At 46.6% G+C, this 18,814-nt stretch overlaps 1 pseudogene across 1 annotated transcript; it reads right to left on the reverse strand.

Annotated features, from left to right (window-relative positions):
* Window positions 1–1,956: 1,956 nt before the first annotated feature.
* LOC140710869 (NHP2-like protein 1 pseudogene) lies at window positions 1,957–2,559 on the reverse strand (annotated as a pseudogene). The gene has a single exon (XR_012092024.1). The product of XR_012092024.1 is annotated as an NHP2-like protein 1 pseudogene (transcript).
* Window positions 2,560–18,814: the final 16,255 nt, after the last annotated feature.

Genomic DNA, 18,814 nt, shown 5'->3' on the forward strand with positions numbered 1-18,814 from the left:
CAACTTCACCTGAGGGAAACACAAGGGCCTCTACAAATACAACACAGCTAGACAAGCATGTGTGCCAATGCTGTGGTTTAAAATTTCGGTATTCTATGGAAACAACAGGGTTTCATACCTGCTGCTGGTACTGGTATTAAGTGTGGTGAACAAGATTGAGCTTTACTAGAAACCTTGCTCCAGGCTGTAAATGTAGTCAAAGCTCCTACTAGGAAATAAACCTGTGAAACAAAAGGAAAGTCCTTGGCTGGTATGCTAAACAATTTGCTCTCATTCAAATTCAGCAAACTAGTGATGGTCTGGTTCCTCCAGACCACTTATTTATTATTAATTAATTAATTAATTTATTTATTTATAATTTAAGTTCTGGGTTACATGTGCAGAATGTACAGTTTTATTACATAGGTATACACGTGCCATGGTGGTTTGCTGCACCCACCAACCCATCACCTACATTAGGTATTTCTCCTAATGCTCTCCCTCCCCCAGTCCCCTACCCCCCGACAGGCCCTGGTGCATGATGTTCCCCACCCTGTGTCCATGTGTTCTCATTGTTCAACTCCCACTTATGAGTGAGAATATGTGGTGTTTGGTTTTCTGATCTTGTGATAGTTTGCTGAGAATGATGGTTTTCAGCTTCATCCATGTCCCTGCAAAGGACAGGAACTCATCCTTTTTTATGGCTGCATAGTATTCCATATGTGCCACATTTGCTTTATCCAGTCTATCATTGATGGGAATTTGGGTAGGTTCTAAGTCTTTGCTATTGTGAATAGTGCCGCAATAAACATATGTGTGCATGTGTCTTTATCATAGAATGATTTATAATCCTTTGGGTATATGCCCAGTAATGGGATTACTGGGTCATATGGTATTTCTAGTTCTAGATCCTTGAGGAATCGCCACACTGTCTTCCACAATGGTTGAACTAATTTACGGTCCCACCAACGGTGTAAAAGCATTCCTATTTCTCCACATCCTTTCCAGCATCTGTTTCCTGACCTTTTAATGATTGCCATTCTAACTTGTGTGAAATGGTGTCTCATTGTGGTTTTGATTTGCATTTCTCTAATGACCAGTGATGATGAGCATTTTTTTTTTTGTCATCAAAATGGAATAGATTTATTAGGATGCTCACAAGAATGGAGAACACATGAACTAGCACTCTCCTCATGTGACAGAGTACATCTAACCCACAGGGTGGCACCACACAGGGGAAGGGCTCTCAGAGCTGGTGCCAAGTGTCCACCAAAGAAAGTCCCATTCACCAGAGAGGTTGTTTCCTTGGACTCCATCATCTCTGTTTATAGCTACCCGCCAGGTCTCCATGATCTTCCTGAAATCCTTCATGCCAGCACCAGTTCATGCTCTCTGACCTTGTCACTCCCGACTCTTTCAAGACCCAGGTCAACTGCCCCATGGCTCACTCACCCAGGCCGCCTCTGGAATCCTGCAGCACATCTCTTTGGTATGCTGCTGCCCTGCCACCCTCAAGGCCATGGTTGGGGGTAGGGGGAGAACATCAACATCACATTACCAAAAGCAAACAGCAGGGGTACATTAGTAAATGACACTTGGACATAGCCAAACAACCTCACAGAACACATGCTTCCTCCCCCAAATGATACATAATCGCCCAAGTGCAAAGGAAACCCCATGATCACTTTAACACATATGAATGATTCTGTGTGCCAGGCACAGGGATACTTAATAAATGGTGTTTAATTCCACCACACTCTGCACACAATAGGAAGCTAGTGGCTGAAAGATCTCTATCCTGGCTCCATCAGCTTTCTCCTGGCTCCTTCTGCCTTTCAACGGTGCCACCACACTGCTTCTATCTGCTCTGAACACTTGTTCCAAAAAGGGAGGATAAAAGGATGAAGGATGGCAGAGGGAGGGAGGAAAGGAAGGGGGAAAACAACCCTGTAGAACACAACATCAACAACACAAAAATCCAGAAACAAGATTTAGTACTACAACATTTTATAACAATAGAGAGTAGCTGAAAATACTACATGCTAACACAGACAATATGATACACAACCTCAGGGGGGCAGGGAGCACGTGGCAAAGGCCATAGTTTAGACTAAGAGCCTTTCAATGGACTGCTGAATGGATTGGATCTGCTGTTTCAGCTGCGAGCCCTCTTTGATGGTGACAGAACAGGCGATGACAGGCCTGGAGACCCCACAGGCTCTTCCCAGGGCCTGCTTGGAGCGCACAAACACGTAGGGCACGTTCTTGTCTTCACACAGCAGTGGGAGGTGCAGAATGATCTCCAGTGGCTCGGCGTCTGCAGCCATCACGATGAACTCAGAGATGCCCCTGTTGAGGGTTTTGGTGGCCTCATTGGCTCCTTTCCGAAGCTGCTTATAGTTACATGACTGCTGAACGAGATCCAGTAGTTTCTTGGTGAGGTGGGCATCGGCAAGGGGATAGGCCTTTGGATTCACATAGGCCTCAGTCATGGCTGCTGTTCCGCGGGCTCGGCACTCCTAGGAGAGCGCAGCCGACTTCTGAGAAGCGTTCGCCTCCACCGGAAAAACTCACTCGATGATGAGCATTTTTTCATATGTCTGTTGGCTGCATAAATGTCTTCTTTTGAGAAGTGTCTGTTCATATCCTTTGCCCATTTTTTTATGGGGTTGCTTTTTTCTTGTAAATTTGTTTGAGTTCTTTGTAGATTCTAGATATTAGCCCTTTGTCAGATGAGTAGATTGCAAAAATTTTCTCCCATTCTGTAGGTTGCCTGTTCACTCTGATGATAGTTTCTTTTGCTGTGCAGAAACTCTTTAGTTTAATTAGATCCCATTTGTCAATTTTGGCTTTTGTTGCCATTGCTTTTGATGTTTTAGACATGAAACATCATGCCTTTGCCCATGCCTACATCCTGAATGGTATTGCCCAGGTTTTCTTCTAGGATTTTTATGCTCCTAGGTCTTAGGTTTAAGTCTTTGATCCATCTTGAGTTAATTTTTGTATAAGGTGTAAAGAAGGGATCCAGTTTCAGTTTTCTGCATATGGCTAGCCAGTTTTCCCAACATCATTTATTAAAGAGGGAATGTTTTCCCCATTGCTTGTGTCAGGTTTGTCAAAGATCAAATGGTGGTAGATGTGTGGTGTTATTTTTGAGGGAGGCCTCCATTCTGTTCCATTGGTCTATATATCTGTTCTGGTACCAGTATCATGCTGTTTTGGTTATTGTGGCCTTGTAGTAAAGCGTGATGCCTCCAGCTTTGTTCTTCTTGCCCAGGATTGTCTTGGCTATGCAGGCTCTGTTTTGATTCCATATGAAGTTGAAAGTAGTTTTTCTCCAATTCTGTGAAGAAAGCCAGTGATATCTTGATGACAATAGCATTGAATATAAATTACTTTGGGCAGTATGGCCATTTTCACGGTATTGATTCTTTCTATCCATGAGCATGGAATGTTTTTCCATTTGTTTGTGTCCTCTCTTATTTCCTTGAGCAGTGGTTCGTAGTTCTCCTTGAAGAGCCTCCAGACCACTTCTATGAAATCTTGGGAAAACTGCGGTCACAAGCATTCGATTCTATAAAAGAGATAAGGGAGAATGGCAGTTCCTCAAAAAATTAAACATAGAATTACAATATAATCCAGCAATCCCACTTCTTGGTATATACCCAAAAGAACTGCAGTCAGGGACATGACCAGATATTTGTACACCCATTTTCGTAGCAGCATTATTCTCAATAGCCAAAATGTGGAAGCAACCCAAGTGTCCATTGACAGATGAATAGATACACAAAATGTAGTATATAAATACAATGGAGTATTACTCAGCCTTAAAAGGGAATGGCATTCTGACACATGCTACAATATTAAAAAACCTTGAAGTCATACTAAGTGAAATAAGGCAGTCACAAAAACAAACATTATATAATTTCACTTATATGAGGTATTTAGAGTAGTCACATTCATACAGACAGGGAGTAGAACAGTGGTTGCCAGGGGCTGGAAGGAGGGGGGAATATGGAGCTATGGTACAGTGGGGACAGAGTTTCAGTTTTGCAAGATGAAAAGAGTTCTGGAGCTGGATGGCGGTGGTGCCTGCAGAACAATGTTAATGTACTCAATGGAACTGAACTGTATACTTAAAAATGGTTAAAATAGTAAATTTTATGTTATGTATATTTTACTACAGTAAAATAAGATATTGGAAGAAACCCAATGTTCCCTCCTATCAGATGGGCAATGGAAATACCAAGACTGCTGTTTGGCCTCTCCAGTCTGAATTGGAGCTTGATGAAAAATGTGTAGGCTATGATCCATTATAGTAAACAAACTTGAAAACTCCTCTGGGCCAACACTGGTGGGGAATTTTATTTGAGTAGCAGATGACGTCCCCAGGGTATGTTCCACCTGCAACACTTTGTAATCCTGGACAAACTGTAAATGTGGGACATGGACAGGAATCACAGCTCCAGGGACCTTTTGAAGATTTACAGATGGACTTCATACAACTCCCTGCATCACAACACATTTAATCTCCTTAATTCCCTTGCTCTAAGGCAACAGCTCTTGCTATGACTTTTAAGAAAATTAGAATTTATACTTCCTATCTGGAGAATCTCTACTTACTCATTTTACTGAAATTATAATTAAGAAACTTTGTAAGGTGTTTCCTGTTAGCCAAAAATTATACTATCACTACCAACTTGTATCCTCACTCTGCTATTTCTGTTTTCTCTCCTTGTTCTCCCCATTTCCTGCTCCCTTTCTCCTATGCCGTTACTCAATACCCCAAATCTTTCTCATTTTCTTGCTCAGGCTTGTGAAGTTAATGTCACCTATTGGCTCTGCTCACCTTTTCCTGACAATTGTATTTTACAACTCCTCCATTTCCTACCCTGGAAGAAATCTCTCCACCAGTACTGCTGCCATTTGAGGCACATTCCCATACAAACTGGACCTCTGACAACTCTCCAAAATGAACACACCCTACCCAGGATACGCACCAAAGGAGATGAACTTGTTTTTATCCAAAGGAAGTATTTGTTTGTAATCATAAATTTGTGGGCCTAAGCTACTGCAAAGGAAACAGGCTAGGTTGTTAGCCCAGATGAAGGCGGTGGGTATCTTGGGTTTAGCCCCAACACCAGCTGCACCCAGGAAAGCTACATGATAAATTGTGACAATTGTCCCCCCCCCCCCCCCCCCGAACCACCGGAGAATACCCAAGCGATTCATACTTTGTTGTGGGTTCACTGGCTAATTTTTTTTTTTTTTAATTTTTTAACCAGCCAATTGAATAGTCATGTTATCTTGCCCATCTCTTTCTCCCTTTCTGATTATACATTTGGATAGAGTTTTGACAACTTATCACCATTTTAGAAGTAGAGTAAAACTCTCACTCCTGGACAGAACAATCCATTGTCAGGAGTGAGAATATCCCTCTGTAAAACAGCCATTCTCTCCAGGAGATGAACAGGAACTGTCTGAAGAAGCTAAAAGACTTGGAATGATTTTAGATGTGTTCTCCTCCAACATGGACAGGTCTCAGTTTGCAGGCTTTTCTGGCCAAGCAGTTCTGTGGGTTACTGAAGAAGCTCAACCCAATGCCTGAGTTTTCCATGCTCTCATTCACGAAGCCAACCAAGTCACCAGTGATGTCACGAAAAATATTAACACAATCACTCAAGAAATACCAGAACTCCAGAGGCTGTTTTCCATCATCAGCTAGCATTAGCCATCATCCCGGCAGATCTAGGAGATGGATGTACTTGTGCAGTTGTCAATGACGACTGCTGTACATATATCCCCCAACACCCTTCTGATGTCTTTTTGATGAATCGCCACCTAGTCCTGATCTCTGGGACCTCTGGGTTATCATTGAGTGGCTGACAATATGACTTTTTCCCTTGAATTCCCAACAGGGATACAGTCCTGGGGATGCACTGCTTTTCCAAGAAATACTGATAATTTTTTTTTTATTCTCATAGGAATACTCCTCATGAAGTCTATCCAATCACATCTAGTTAAGACCAGCAGCATTCTCCCGTCCAAATGGATGATCCATGCTACAACTAAGAAACAGAAGACCAAATAACAAACTGCTCCTCAGATCTACTATGGAGGCCTTCTTGGCTTCATTCCTGAATATGATATATCTTTATAATTTTGTTTTCTCTCCAAAAAAGAATATGCTGGCAATGAAAGGAATTCATCTTGTCTAAGAGGAAAGACTGGAAAACTAATTTATTTTCAGATAGGGTCTCACTCTGTCGCTCAGGCTGGAGTGCAGTGGTGCAATCTCGGCTCACTGCAACCTCTGCCTCCTGGATTCAAGCGATTCTCGTGCCTCAGCCTCCCAAGTAGCTGGGACTACAGTCACGTGCCACCACACCTGGCCAATTTTTGTATTTGTAGTAGATACACCATGTAGTAGATACTCCATTTCACCATGTTGGCCCAGCTGGTCTCAAACTCTTGACCTCAAGTGATCCTCCCACCTTGGCCTCCCAAAGTGCTGGGATTTGTTTTTAATTTTTAAAAATTAGCCAGGTATGGCTGGGCGTGGTGGCTCTCGCCTGTAATCCCAGCACTTTGGGAGGCTGAGGCAGGCGGATTATGAGGTTAGGAGATGGAGACTATCCTGGCCAATATGGTGAAAACCCATCTCTACTATAAAAACAAAAAAATGAGCTGGGTGTGGTGGCATGCACCTGTAATCCCAGCTACTCGGGAGGCTGACGGAGTAGAATTGCTTGAACCCGGGAGGTAGAGGTTGCAGTGAGCCGAGATCTTGTCACTGCACTGCAGCCTGGTGACAGACCAAGACTCTGTCTCAAAAAAAAGAAAAAGAAAAAAAAAAAAAAAAGCCAGGTATGATTCCAGCTACTTGGGAGGCTGAGGTGGGAGGAGCTCTTGAGCCCAGGAGATCGAGGCTGCAGTGAGCCATGATTGCACCACTGCACTCCAGCCTAGGTGATAGAGACCCTGTCTCAAAAAAAAAAAAAAAAAAAAAAAAAAAAAGGCCAGATACCGTGGCTCATGCCTGTAATCCTAGCACTTTGGGAGGCCGAGGTGGGTGGACTGCCTGAGCTCAGGCATTCGAGACCAGCCTGGGCCACATGGTGAAACCCCGTCTCTACTAAAATACAAAAGATTAGCTGGGCATGGTAGCGTGTGCCTGTAATCCCAGCTACTCGAGAGGTTGAGGCAGGAGAAATGCTTGAACCCAGGAGGCGGAGGTTGCAGTGAGCTGAGATCGCGCCACTGCACTCCAGCCTGGGTGACAGAGTGAGACTCTGTCTCAAAAAAAAAAAAAAAAAAAAAGGAAATCTGTCCCTTAAGTCATCATAGGGTTCACATTATACAAATATCTTTAGCATCACACACCTGAGCATTGATGTCTCTTTAAGTAGCAGTTTTCTCATCTGTTAGACAGGAATAATTATATTAACCAGTAACCAACTCCAGAGGTTTCTATGATCAATGAGACTAATAGTACACATAAAAGACTCAGCATAGTACCCAACGCATAGTATATGCTCAATAAATCTTATCCACATGATTTGAAATAGATAAGAATACAGTCTCTGGAATCATAATTTTAGGGAGAATAAAGACTTTCTTTACATCTTTTTTTTTTTTTTTTTTTTTTTTTCGAGATAAGGTCTCACTCTGTTGCCCAAGCTGGAGTGCCATGGTGTGATCACAGCTCACTGTAGCCTCAAACTACTGGGCTCAAGCAATCCTTCCACTTCAGCCTCTCGAGTAGCTGGAACCACACCTGGCTAATTAAAAAAATTTTTTTGTAGAGACGGGGTCCCTACATCTTTAAAATACAAACAAAGGGTATCTGTGCCAAAATAATACAACCTAAGATGCCACTGGGAAACAAATATAGGAAAAACTGTGTTTTGCTATTTGAAAAAGATATTGAAAAACTCACTAAATTGAAAAAACGGATTCAAATTTCTATCGAGTTTGGTTTTCAGTGATGCTGCAGTCTATGCACTTATATACCTATTATTATTATTATTTTTTGAGACAGAGTCTCTGTCGCCCAGGCTGGAGTGCAGTGGTGCGATCTCAGCTCACTGCAACCTCTGCCATCCGAGTTCAAGCGATTCTCCTGCCTCAGCCTCCCAAGTAGCTGGGATTACAGGTGCCTGCCACAGCGCCCAGCTAATTATTTGTAGTTTTAGTTGAGACGGGGTTTCACCATCTTGGCCAGGCTGGTCTTGAACTCCTGACCATGTGGTCCACCTGCTTCGGCCTCCCACAGTGCTAGGATTACAGGCGTGAGCCACCGTGCTCGGCCCTTATATAACTATTTAGTTAAGACACAGGCTAATCTATTTAATGAGGCAGCAAAAATATACTAGCTTTAACAAAAGATAGAAGTTTATCTTCAAAGAGTCTTTTGATTAAGCCAAAGGCCAGTACAGTAACTTGACAGTGCTGGAGACCTAAGCAGAGTGATTATTTGGTAGTGGCTGCTACTCCTATGGATGGCTGTACTTACTCATTTTCATAACTTCATTTCTCTCCAGTCTTCCTTCCTTTCATGTGTGGGTGACTGAGAACAGAGGAAATCTTAGAAATCACGTAGACCAGTGGATTTCAAAGTTTTTGTTAAAGTAAAAGCATGTTTCTTGAAAAAAAAAATCCAATGCATAAAAGAAAAAAGAGGAGCTGTTATGCTGGGAACAGGGGCACTCTCACCACACCCCTCTCTGGATGCTGCTGCAGGCCCAGAGAAGCAAAGTGACTCAAATAGGTAAGGCTGGCAGGGCAGGAACTATTAATAGAAAGGAAATTCTCTTGAGGCCTGGCCCAGGGCCCTGCATGAGGCCCTGTGAGAGGACGTTAATATTAGTGAAGAACTGCTTGTCCAAATCAAATCGCAGCTTTATGGTAAAGAAGCTGTCTGCATAAATTAACTCTGATTATTTGTATACAGTAGTGTTTACAGTGAGCCCCCTCCCCCTTTTTGGAAAGAAGTATGTGATTTTTTTCAGTTATGTGAGGCATGCCTAAAGTAGCTTCAGAAGTATTAGCTAGACACGGAGAAAGACCACTGCAGTCAGATGAGCCTTGGCTCGCATATGGTGCTTCCAGTCAAGTGATGGTGTCCCTGACTCCAATGACACGTTGGGAATTAGGCCCCTAAATTCATATTTAATGTATTTTTCTTTATGCCCCCAGTACGTCATTACATGACTGTATCAATGCAGCAAGCTAGGCTGACTGTAGCTTCTTACCACTTGGCCAGATAACCTTAGCATGCCATCCAGAATCTCAGTTCTATGAATTGACTTGATCTAGGGCAGTGTCCTGTGGAAGACAGCCAATATATTGAAAGCTAATTAAAATACAGAATAAAAGATCCATCTCTATCAAGGCAATTCTAGGCTACAACTTACTCAGTTAAGCTTCAGTGAGATTATTATTATTTTTGGAGACGGAGTCTCACTCTGTTGCCCAGGCAGGAGTGCAGTAGTGTGATCTTGGCTCACGGCAACCTCCACCTCCTGGGTTCAAGTGATTCTCCTGCCTCAGCCTCCCGAGTAGCTGGGATTATAGGCGCACACCTCCATGCCCAGCTAATTTTGTATTTTTAGTAGAGATGGGTTTTCAACATGTCAGGCTGGTCTCAAACTCTCGACCTCAGGTGATCTGCCCGCCTCAGCCTCCCAAAGTGCTGGGATTACAGGCCTGAGCCCCTGCGCTGGACGGTTTCAGTGAGATTTTTATGGAATTAAGGAGAGTGTTTTACATGCAAAGCCCTGAATTCTTTCCTGAATATCATAAACAAGTAAAATTACCTTCTGTAAGTGAATTGACCTGACCGATGCAAGACAATTAGACATTTAAGAAATGTTAATGACAAAGGCAAATGCTCACTACAAAGTGTGAAACGAAAAAATCATGTAGAAAATCGGTGCTATATTATAATCCAGGGCTATGGAAAGATTGACTCTACATGTATAAGGAAAACTGACGGGAAATGTAAGTTTAATTCACGGTGTTTATTAGGCACCCAGTAAGTTCTAAGTAGTCTTCCAGATGCTGAGGACAAAAGACTGGAACACACATATACCACAGCTCCTGCCCTCATAACACGGTGACAGCTGTCTTTGGGTATCGAGTTAATGAATTGTGCACTCGAGTTTTATAGGAGCTTTCAACATTCCAGAAAACGTTTGCATTATTATTTAAATTAAAACCATGAAAGTTACAAAAAGAATTTTTCAAAAATGTGAAACCGAGTTTAAAAAGGATGTTGAAGTCGCGACGCAAGTAGGAATCTCAGTATATGGAAAATGCACCTTTATGGATGAAAAACCCTCTAAGGAAATATCACAAAGCATAATGAATGGTCACCGTTGTGTGATGCGACAGTGGCTAATATCCGTTTTCTTTATTCTGCATTATCTCACCTCCCAGTGCTCTCCAGTAAGGCTGAACGCCGTCCCTAATGAAAGAATACATTGATGGGCCGGTCGCGGTGGCTCACGCCTGTCCAGCACTGTGGGAGGCTGAGGTGGGTGGATCACCTGAGGTCAGGAGTTCAAAACCGGCCTGGCCAACATGGTGAAACCTCGTCTATACTAAAAATACAAAAATTAGCCGGATGTGGTGGCACATGCCTGTAATTCCAGCTACTGAAGAGGCTAAGGCAGGAGAATGACTTGAACCCAGGAGGCGGAGGTTGCAGTGAGCCTCGCAACACTGCACCCCAACCTGGGGTCTCAAAAAAAAAAAAAAAACAAAAAAAAACAAACATTGATGAAGGTCCACCAGGCGCCACGACGGCGTAGGGGAAAAGAAGGACGAAACCATTCAGCACAGCAGAATGAGGGTTGCTAAAGGAAGCGGGCAGCCTCGCGGGAGACAGGCCGATTTGAAAAGCAAAAGGGCTTTGTCCACAAGCTCTGAGTTTTAGCGAGGGGGCCCCCGAGAAGGCGGCATCTCAGCCTCCGGGATCTACAGGCGCAGACCCCAGGGAAGGCGGGGGGGCGGAAAAAAAGCCTCTTCTCTCGAAAAAGGTTCGGCAGCCTCTTTTTGCTCACGAAGGGCGGGGCGGGAGGCGAGCAGGGCTGCTCCATGGCGCACCATTGCCACCTGCCGGCCGCAGAAACCGAACGCCACCAACTGCAAAGGAAATTCCATCTTCTCCTCTGCTTTTCGGCCTCGAGCCTGGCTGGGGCAGGCAAGCGGAAGGACGACGACCCAAGAAAGGTCGCAACTGCTCCGGCGAATAGGGAAGAGGGACCCACCCCTGCACAAAAGCCTCCCCTAATCCCGCCCTCGCAATCACAGCAACCGCGCAGGAAGTTCCTGCGGCGCCGGAACCCCCCCCAGTCACGCCCTCGCAACCATAGCAACTGCGCTGGCAGTTCCTGCGGCGCCCAACAAGCCCCACTAGTCCCGCCCCCGCAACCATAGCAGCCGAACAGGAAGTCCTCGCGGCGTCGGTAACCCCCACTTGTCACGCCCTCGCAACCACAGCAACCGCGCAGAAAATTCCTGTAGCGCCCGAAAACGCAACCCGTGGGGCGTTGCTGGCGTAGGATTGATGGGCTCTGAGCCTGCACATCGGAGCCCGGGAAGGTCGGCTCCAGTCTCCTTCACGGGGTTCCCCGCAGGCTGCCTTCCCTGCTGTTGGGAGATGACGGTTGATGGACGTGACTGCCCCAGTAGCGCCACATTCGAGATCTGTGTCAATCCCCGGGCCATTCTCCTCCAACCAAGCCAGGCCTTTTTTTTTTTTTGAGAGGGAGTCTCGCTCTATCGCCCAGGCTGGTGTGCAGTGGCGCGATCTCAGCTCACTGCAACCTCCGCCTCCCGGGTTCAAGCAATTCTCCTACTTCAGTCTCATGCCTAGCTAGGACTACCGGCGCCCGCCACCACGCCCGGTTAATTTTTTAGTAGAGGCGGGGTTTCACCATATTGGCCAGGCTGGTCTGGAACTCCTGACCTTGTGATCATCCCGCCTCGGCCTCCCAAAGTGCCCAAGCCAGCCTTTGCACACACTTCCCACGTGACACACCCCCTGTATCCCGGCAGCCCTTACTCCCCCGATCCTCCCTAGCGATCTCAGCGACCCCAGGGGCTGACCAGGCCACTGCCAGAACCTATCCGTCCTCAGGGGTCTCCTCCTGCCCCACCTTCATGCCCTTGTCCTCAGGAGAGACTGTGCCCCTCCATGATGTGCAGTAAAGGATGGGCGCCCTGCCTCACAGGAGCTGAGCACTGATGAGAAAAACCTTAACGCCTTACAAATTACTGTACCTTTCTCCATGACCAAGAGAGATTGCTTCTCACTTTCACTGTCATCCTCCCTCTAATGCTAACGTACTCCCCAAGTATGCTAGGAACCCTCTTCCATTTCAGTGGCCTATCCTAAGGATTCACTGAGAAGACAGAAGCAACCCACTGGCAACTCTTAGAGCTTCCCAAGCCCGCTCTACCCGTGCCTGCCCTGGCATTCTCTGCCGCCCTTGAGCATACAGTGCTCCTAACAAGCCAGCCCTCACCTCAGCTCAGGATCCCATACCTCCCACCTTCTCAGGGGCTTTGCTCCTGCAGTGATCCCTCCTCTCTTCTAAGTCATCAGCTGCCCCCTCTACGTTGGAGCACTCTACAAGCAGAGGAGGAAAAACCCACCCTCTCCCCACATGTCCTTCAGCAGCTGCTGGCACAGCATGTGCTGCCCTTCAACAAAAACTGCCTGGAGTTCTGAGGCCACGGCCTCCTCAACTCCCATCAATAGGGCCTTTGTCCCTAATCTGTATTTTGGGGTGGCTGAGGTGGAAGGATCTCTTGAAACCAGGATTTTGAGGCTGCAGTGAGCTATGATCGTGCCACTATAGTCCAGCCTTGGTGACAGAACGAGATTGTGTCTCGAAAAAAAAAAAGAAAAAAGAGAAACAAGAGGGAAAAATCTCCCCTTCTTCTTCTAAGTAAGAAGCAGTAAACCTTTGGCTTACTGCTTTTTCCCTAGGTGTCCTTTCCTGGCTCTGGACACGTTTTTTGAATCCAAGCTCCGTGGCTCAGGCCCTTGGAAACACATTCTACTGTTGTTCTGAAAAAGGACAAATTCCCAACTGTGTGACCTTCTTGACCTGGATATAATAGGGCAAGCCTGAGGTGAACACGAAAGACAAGCCAAAGAAGGTGTCCTGTTCTGGTCACAGGGGCGGTAGGAGGTCCCCAGAGGCAGTGACAGAGTCAGACATCTCAGAGGAGGAAGGTGTGACAAGGGAGTGGAGTGAAGCTTCGAGTAAGAGGGTTTTACCGCATGCAAATTTGGGGCTCATTTTGCAGAATGGCCCAGTAGCCTCTTTGGGCAGAGGGATGTCTGGAGTTGAGGAATTTCACTTTGTAGAGCTGATCTGGGTTCCTGCTGTTTTGAGAGACCTCAGCGCTCGACGTTCTCTGACAGGGGAATGTGGAACTGGCCGATTCAAAACCCAGCGGTGCTACCATGAAGCAAGCATAAGCCAGATAGGAGCTAGGAGACCCTGCAGCTGAGGCTGTGGAGTGGACAGCACTGGCCAGGGGTCAGGGAGAGGATGAGGCCCAGACTCAGAAGGGTCTGCAGATGCCAGCACAGGTGGGCTGAGGTCAAGTCAGCCAAGGAGCACAAGGTCCTGATCAAGATGAGAGAGAGAAAAATGCAAGCTACGCCAGCCTCACACATGGATGAGCAGGGCAGCATCGCCAGCAGGACTTGGGGACACGAGTGAGCCGTCCCTCAAAAACCACCGAGGACACTGCAGTCAACATCCAGTGTCAAAGGCCCCTTCCCACATCACCATGGAGACTCAAAAGCCATATATGCCCCTTCCCCATCTTGGACAGGAGTAGGGAGGTGGGGTGGCAATCCAAGAGACCGATCATTTTCACCAAAACAGATTGAGCATTTATACAAATGGACCGGTGACATAACAGCATCAGATGACACCAGATTAGATGAAAATCTAGTGGGTTTGTTTCCCCTTACTATCCAGTCCAGAGGGTGGACAAGCAAGATAAACGTCACATCAGTCAGAGAGAATAAATAAGCCAATGTGCTTGTGGGGCGTGAGGGGCTTGAGTGAGTTTGTGCTCTCTGCATACCATTCCCTCCGACTCCTCCTCTGCACACCATCTTATCAGTCCACAGTAGCAAGGGAATGGGAAGTAATCGTCTTCCGTACTGTAACCCAGGACAATTTTAACCCCTCATAAGCAGACTCCCTAAACAGGACACAGAAAGAGCAGAGAATCTGACAGACACACAGAATAGAGAAGCTGTCGTTCCCCTCCCCATGCAAGGCCAGGCTCTACTATCCTTTATTAGGACAGACCCCATTTCCCAGGGCCTGGGCCGTGGAGCTTGGAGTCAAAAACTCTCCAGAGCCAGGAAAGGACGCCTAGAGGAAAAGCAGTAAGCCAAAGATTCTTATAAAAAGAAGGTTTTTTTTTTTTCCCCTTCTTTTCTTTCTTTCTCTTTTGTCTTTTTTTCTGTCACCTAGGATGGAGTATAGTAGCACGACAGTAGCTCACTGAAGCTTCAAACTCCTGGGTTCAAGAGATCCTCCCACCTCAACCACCCCAGTAGCTGCGAGTACAACCTTGCACGAGCATAGCCGGCTAATGTGTTTATTCTTTGTAGAGATGAGGTCTCATTATGTTGCCCAGGCTGGTCTCAAACTGCTGGGCTCAAGCATCCTCCAGCCTCAGCCTCCCAAATGATTGGGATTACTGGTGTGCACCAGTGTGCATGGCTGCCACCTCTTCTTTAATCATCTGGGATGATATTAACTCCCCATAAACAGACCCTCCCCAAACAGAGTACAGAAAGAGGAGAAAACCAGACAGACACATACAGTGGAACAGCCAATGAGAGTGTCACCGAGGTGAGCAGGACCTCCTTGGGGGCCATCACTGACATCCCCAGCCATGCCGGGCTCCAGTGTCCTTTATTAAGATAGACCCCACTTCCCAGGGCCTGAGCCCTGGAGGGTGAAGTGAAAAAATGTTTCTACAGCCAGAGAATGACGTCTGGAGGAAATGTAGCAAGCCAAAATTTCTTATTAAAAGAAGGAGGGCTTTTTTCCTTCTTATCTCTTTCAAATGTACATGACGCCAGTTTCCTCCCAAGAGTTGACAGGTACAGGGGAGAATTTCAGTGGCTCCTGACAGACCAAGAATTGTCTCCTATCGTATCCTGGCAGAAACTCATTCTCCAAGGCGGAACCTCCTGATTTTTCACAGACGCCACGCACCCTCGTGCACTGGCATGGCCCTTTCGGCAGGTCTCGCTTCTCCACCCCGGGGTGAGTCAGCTGTCTTGGGCCCCTTTGAGTGTTTTCATTTAGTAACAGAACTCAGTTACTAATAGAAGCAGCCACCACAGTTAGGCAGCAAAAACAAAATCAGTAATAGCACTCTTACTTCACATGGAGCTGTAATATTTAGAAAACATTTATATACGCATTGCCTGATTCGGTTCTTTTTGTGTTTTTGAGATAAGGTCTTGCTCTGTCACCCAGGCTGGAGTGCAGTGGTGCAAACATAGATCACTACAGCCTTGAACTCCTCGCCTCAAGCCATCCTCCCACCTCAGCCTCTCAAGTACCTGGAACTCCGAGGCCACGCCACCACTTCCAGATCCTGATTGGGCTCTTGACGCTAAGAAAATCATGACTTCTACAGCACTTCTTCTTCACGCCCCAGCAGCGCTCTGAGGCCGAAGAGTCTGGCAAAGGCACACCAGGAACCAGACCCAGAGAGGCTCCCAGGGCCCTTGTGTCTCATCCTGGGATCTCTAAAGGGGTCAATTTGGAGGAAGGGCTTGCTTCTCCTCTTGTCACATTCACGCCCCATGTGGTCCCCTTTTCTTATAGGGGGTACCACCCAGGTAGACACCCGGAGACCCCCCACCACCCAAAGAGAGTTTAGGGAGCAATGACGGGTGTCGTTGACAAAGATCTTCGGTTCTCGATGGCACCTAGGCTGTGGCCAGGTAGCGATGGCTGGAATCTTTCTTGGATTGCACACTGCTCCTTCACTGGGGAACATACCCCACCATTATTTATGGCGGCCTGGTACAGGTAGCTCGCTGCGAGATACCTAAACCTCCAGACTCAGGGATCTCCTTGCATTTGCAAAAAATCCTGGAACACGGGGCCCCTCGCAGTTCCCATGGAGAACTCCCAGGGGAGTTCTGTTGTGTCACCCTGTGGCTAAGTCTCTCTGATCCTCCCTGGAAGGGCCCAAAAGCACAGCCTCCTCACCACGAGGCATAACACTTTGAAGCCACTCTCACGATAGGGCTCAGGTTTACAGAGGCTGGAAATCCATCCTAGCCAGGGCCATAGACACAAACAACGTCTTCTGGCTTCTGATGGCTCCTCATGCTTCTATGGTCCCAAGCAAAGAAACCTCCTCACACCAGGCATTTGGTGGGCATCTCCAGACCAAGTGCCCCCATGTACCCAGCCCCTTCCATCACCCCAACTCCAAGCCCCATAGGTCCACCACTCTCATCGCAAGACTGCTCTGTGTTCCCCCAGCGGGACTCCTCCTCCCTCTGATGCCACCTTTCACATATTCCCAACACCTGCCCACCCGATTGCACACTCTACCGACTTAAGTACTCTTAGAATCTCTGTGGACACCATCCATTTAGGCCGTTTTCATGGAAGATGAGGTATCTCACGGGCCACACCACCATGGGTCACGGCGATAAGAGGAAGGAGAGTGGTAGTGGAAGCCTTCCTGCAACCCCACCCCTGCTTTGAAACCGCTGCTCCTCTATCCTCAACTTCAGAGAAACACCACGAGGCTCATATACCTCTGTCTGCCTGGGCCATCTATTACCAGGCCTCGAGACTCTTGTCACGGATTTCTGGCACCTGCACCTCACGATTTTCCTCTCACGTGTTTGGGAAGGAGAAGATAACACACCCTGGCAAGTCCTCAGCCCTCTGCTTCTCCTAGCCCGGGTCACTGAATCTTTTCAAGCCAAGCTTCTTGAGCCCGTCGACCACAGCAGCAGAGTTACTGGTTACCTCTTCCTGCTTCCTCCTCAGTGAGCCCCACAGCCACGCAACGTTCCCCAGCTGAAATCTCCAACTAGTTCTGCAATGCTAAATCAAAGCACCCAGTGCTGTCCTGGCCACAGTTCACGTTCCTTTTTCCAATACACTCTGCTTCTCAGATTCTGTGAAGCCGCCCCTGGCTTTCCTCCTACCCCGAGGCCATTACTTCTGAGTCTCCTCGTTGGTCCTTTTACTTCGAGCATCTCAAAAATGTTATTTCCTGGCTTGCGACCTTTGCCCTGGACACTCCTCATTCTGTAGGTGACCCTGGGTGCCCACGTGCCCACCCAGACTTGGTTCCGTCCTTCTCCGCTTGTGTGCTGATGGATTCCTGCATCACGAACTCCACCAGGAAAACCCCAGCTGAGCCCCAGAGCCCCCACAGGGCATGGTTTAAGGAGCATGTCCACTCAGCTATCCCACAAGCCCAACAAATCAGCGGGTGAACCCCCAACTGTGTCCCGTGTCTCACGGGTTGGCACCACCATCCACTCGGTTCCTGAACCCCAGAACCTAGGAATAATGCCAGGTTGGCTGAGGATCACCCTGTGACGCTGCTGCAAGGCTCTGGAAAAAGCCAACCAGGACCTCCACATTGCCACAGATGAGCAAAGAGTCTCCCATGAAGGCTTCTTATTGGCAGAGACTCTCTACAGGCATCCGAGTGGAGGCCCAGGCCCGGGCTTGGGTGGCCCCCACAGGGAAGGCCAAAGAGCAGACCCAGGCCCTGTAAGGTATCTCAGAGACCGAAATGCTCATTTCCTCTGAGAACTCAACCGATAACCTCCAAATCCCTAAATCGAGACATAGCAGTAGGAGCCCATCATTTAGAGACACAGAGGTTAATATTCAGAAGAAACAGCTGAAGAAAAAAACCAGAAGTTTGCGGAGGTGGGTCTCCACGGGTGCACATGAAACAAGGGACTGCTGAATTGTATTTTTCATCGTACATTTCCTGGTCCTATATGGCCCTTCAAGCAGAAGGATTCATCTGATATCACTAATTATAATAAAATGTGAAAATGCATCTCAACACACTTAATAAGCAAGCCTGGGAGCTGATTCATCCACATCAGCTAATACAAATCTGAGCCATCTCTAGGTTCAAGGAATGATTGTGCAACGTCTCGTGAATGTATCTATGCAGTGTTTTACTCACCTTGAAAATAACTACCATATGATCTAGTAATCTCACTCTGGGTATTTATAGTCCAGATACTCCCCCATGTTCTTTGCAGCACTATTTGTAATAACCAGGATATAAAAACAACCTAAGTGTTCATTGATGGATGCATAAAGAAAATGTGGTATATACATACAATGGAATATTATTCAGCCTTAAAAAGAAGGAAATTCTGACATTTGTGACAACATGGATGGCCCTTGAGAACATTATGCTAAGTGAATATGCCAGACACATACTGTGCGACCTCACTTATATGTGGAATGTAAAATAATTAAACTCATATAAACAGAGAGTAGAATGGTGGTTGCCAGGGGCCGGTTGGGGCAGGGAGTGGAGGGTTGATGGTCAAAGTTGCAAAGTTTCAGTTATGCAAGATAAAGAAGTTTTAGAGATCTACTATATAGCATAATGCCTACAGCTAAAAACACTACTGTATACTTCAAATTTCCTAAAAGAGTAGATCTTTGGCTAAGTGTTCTTATCTCACACACACATAATAACAACAATAATAATAAAGAGGATGTGTGGAAAGTTAAAAAAAAAATAACTCGAGCATAGGAGA

Source organism: Chlorocebus sabaeus, chromosome X (genome assembly GCF_047675955.1).
Source record: "Chlorocebus sabaeus isolate Y175 chromosome X, mChlSab1.0.hap1, whole genome shotgun sequence".
Taxonomy (NCBI): Eukaryota; Metazoa; Chordata; class Mammalia; order Primates; family Cercopithecidae; genus Chlorocebus; species Chlorocebus sabaeus.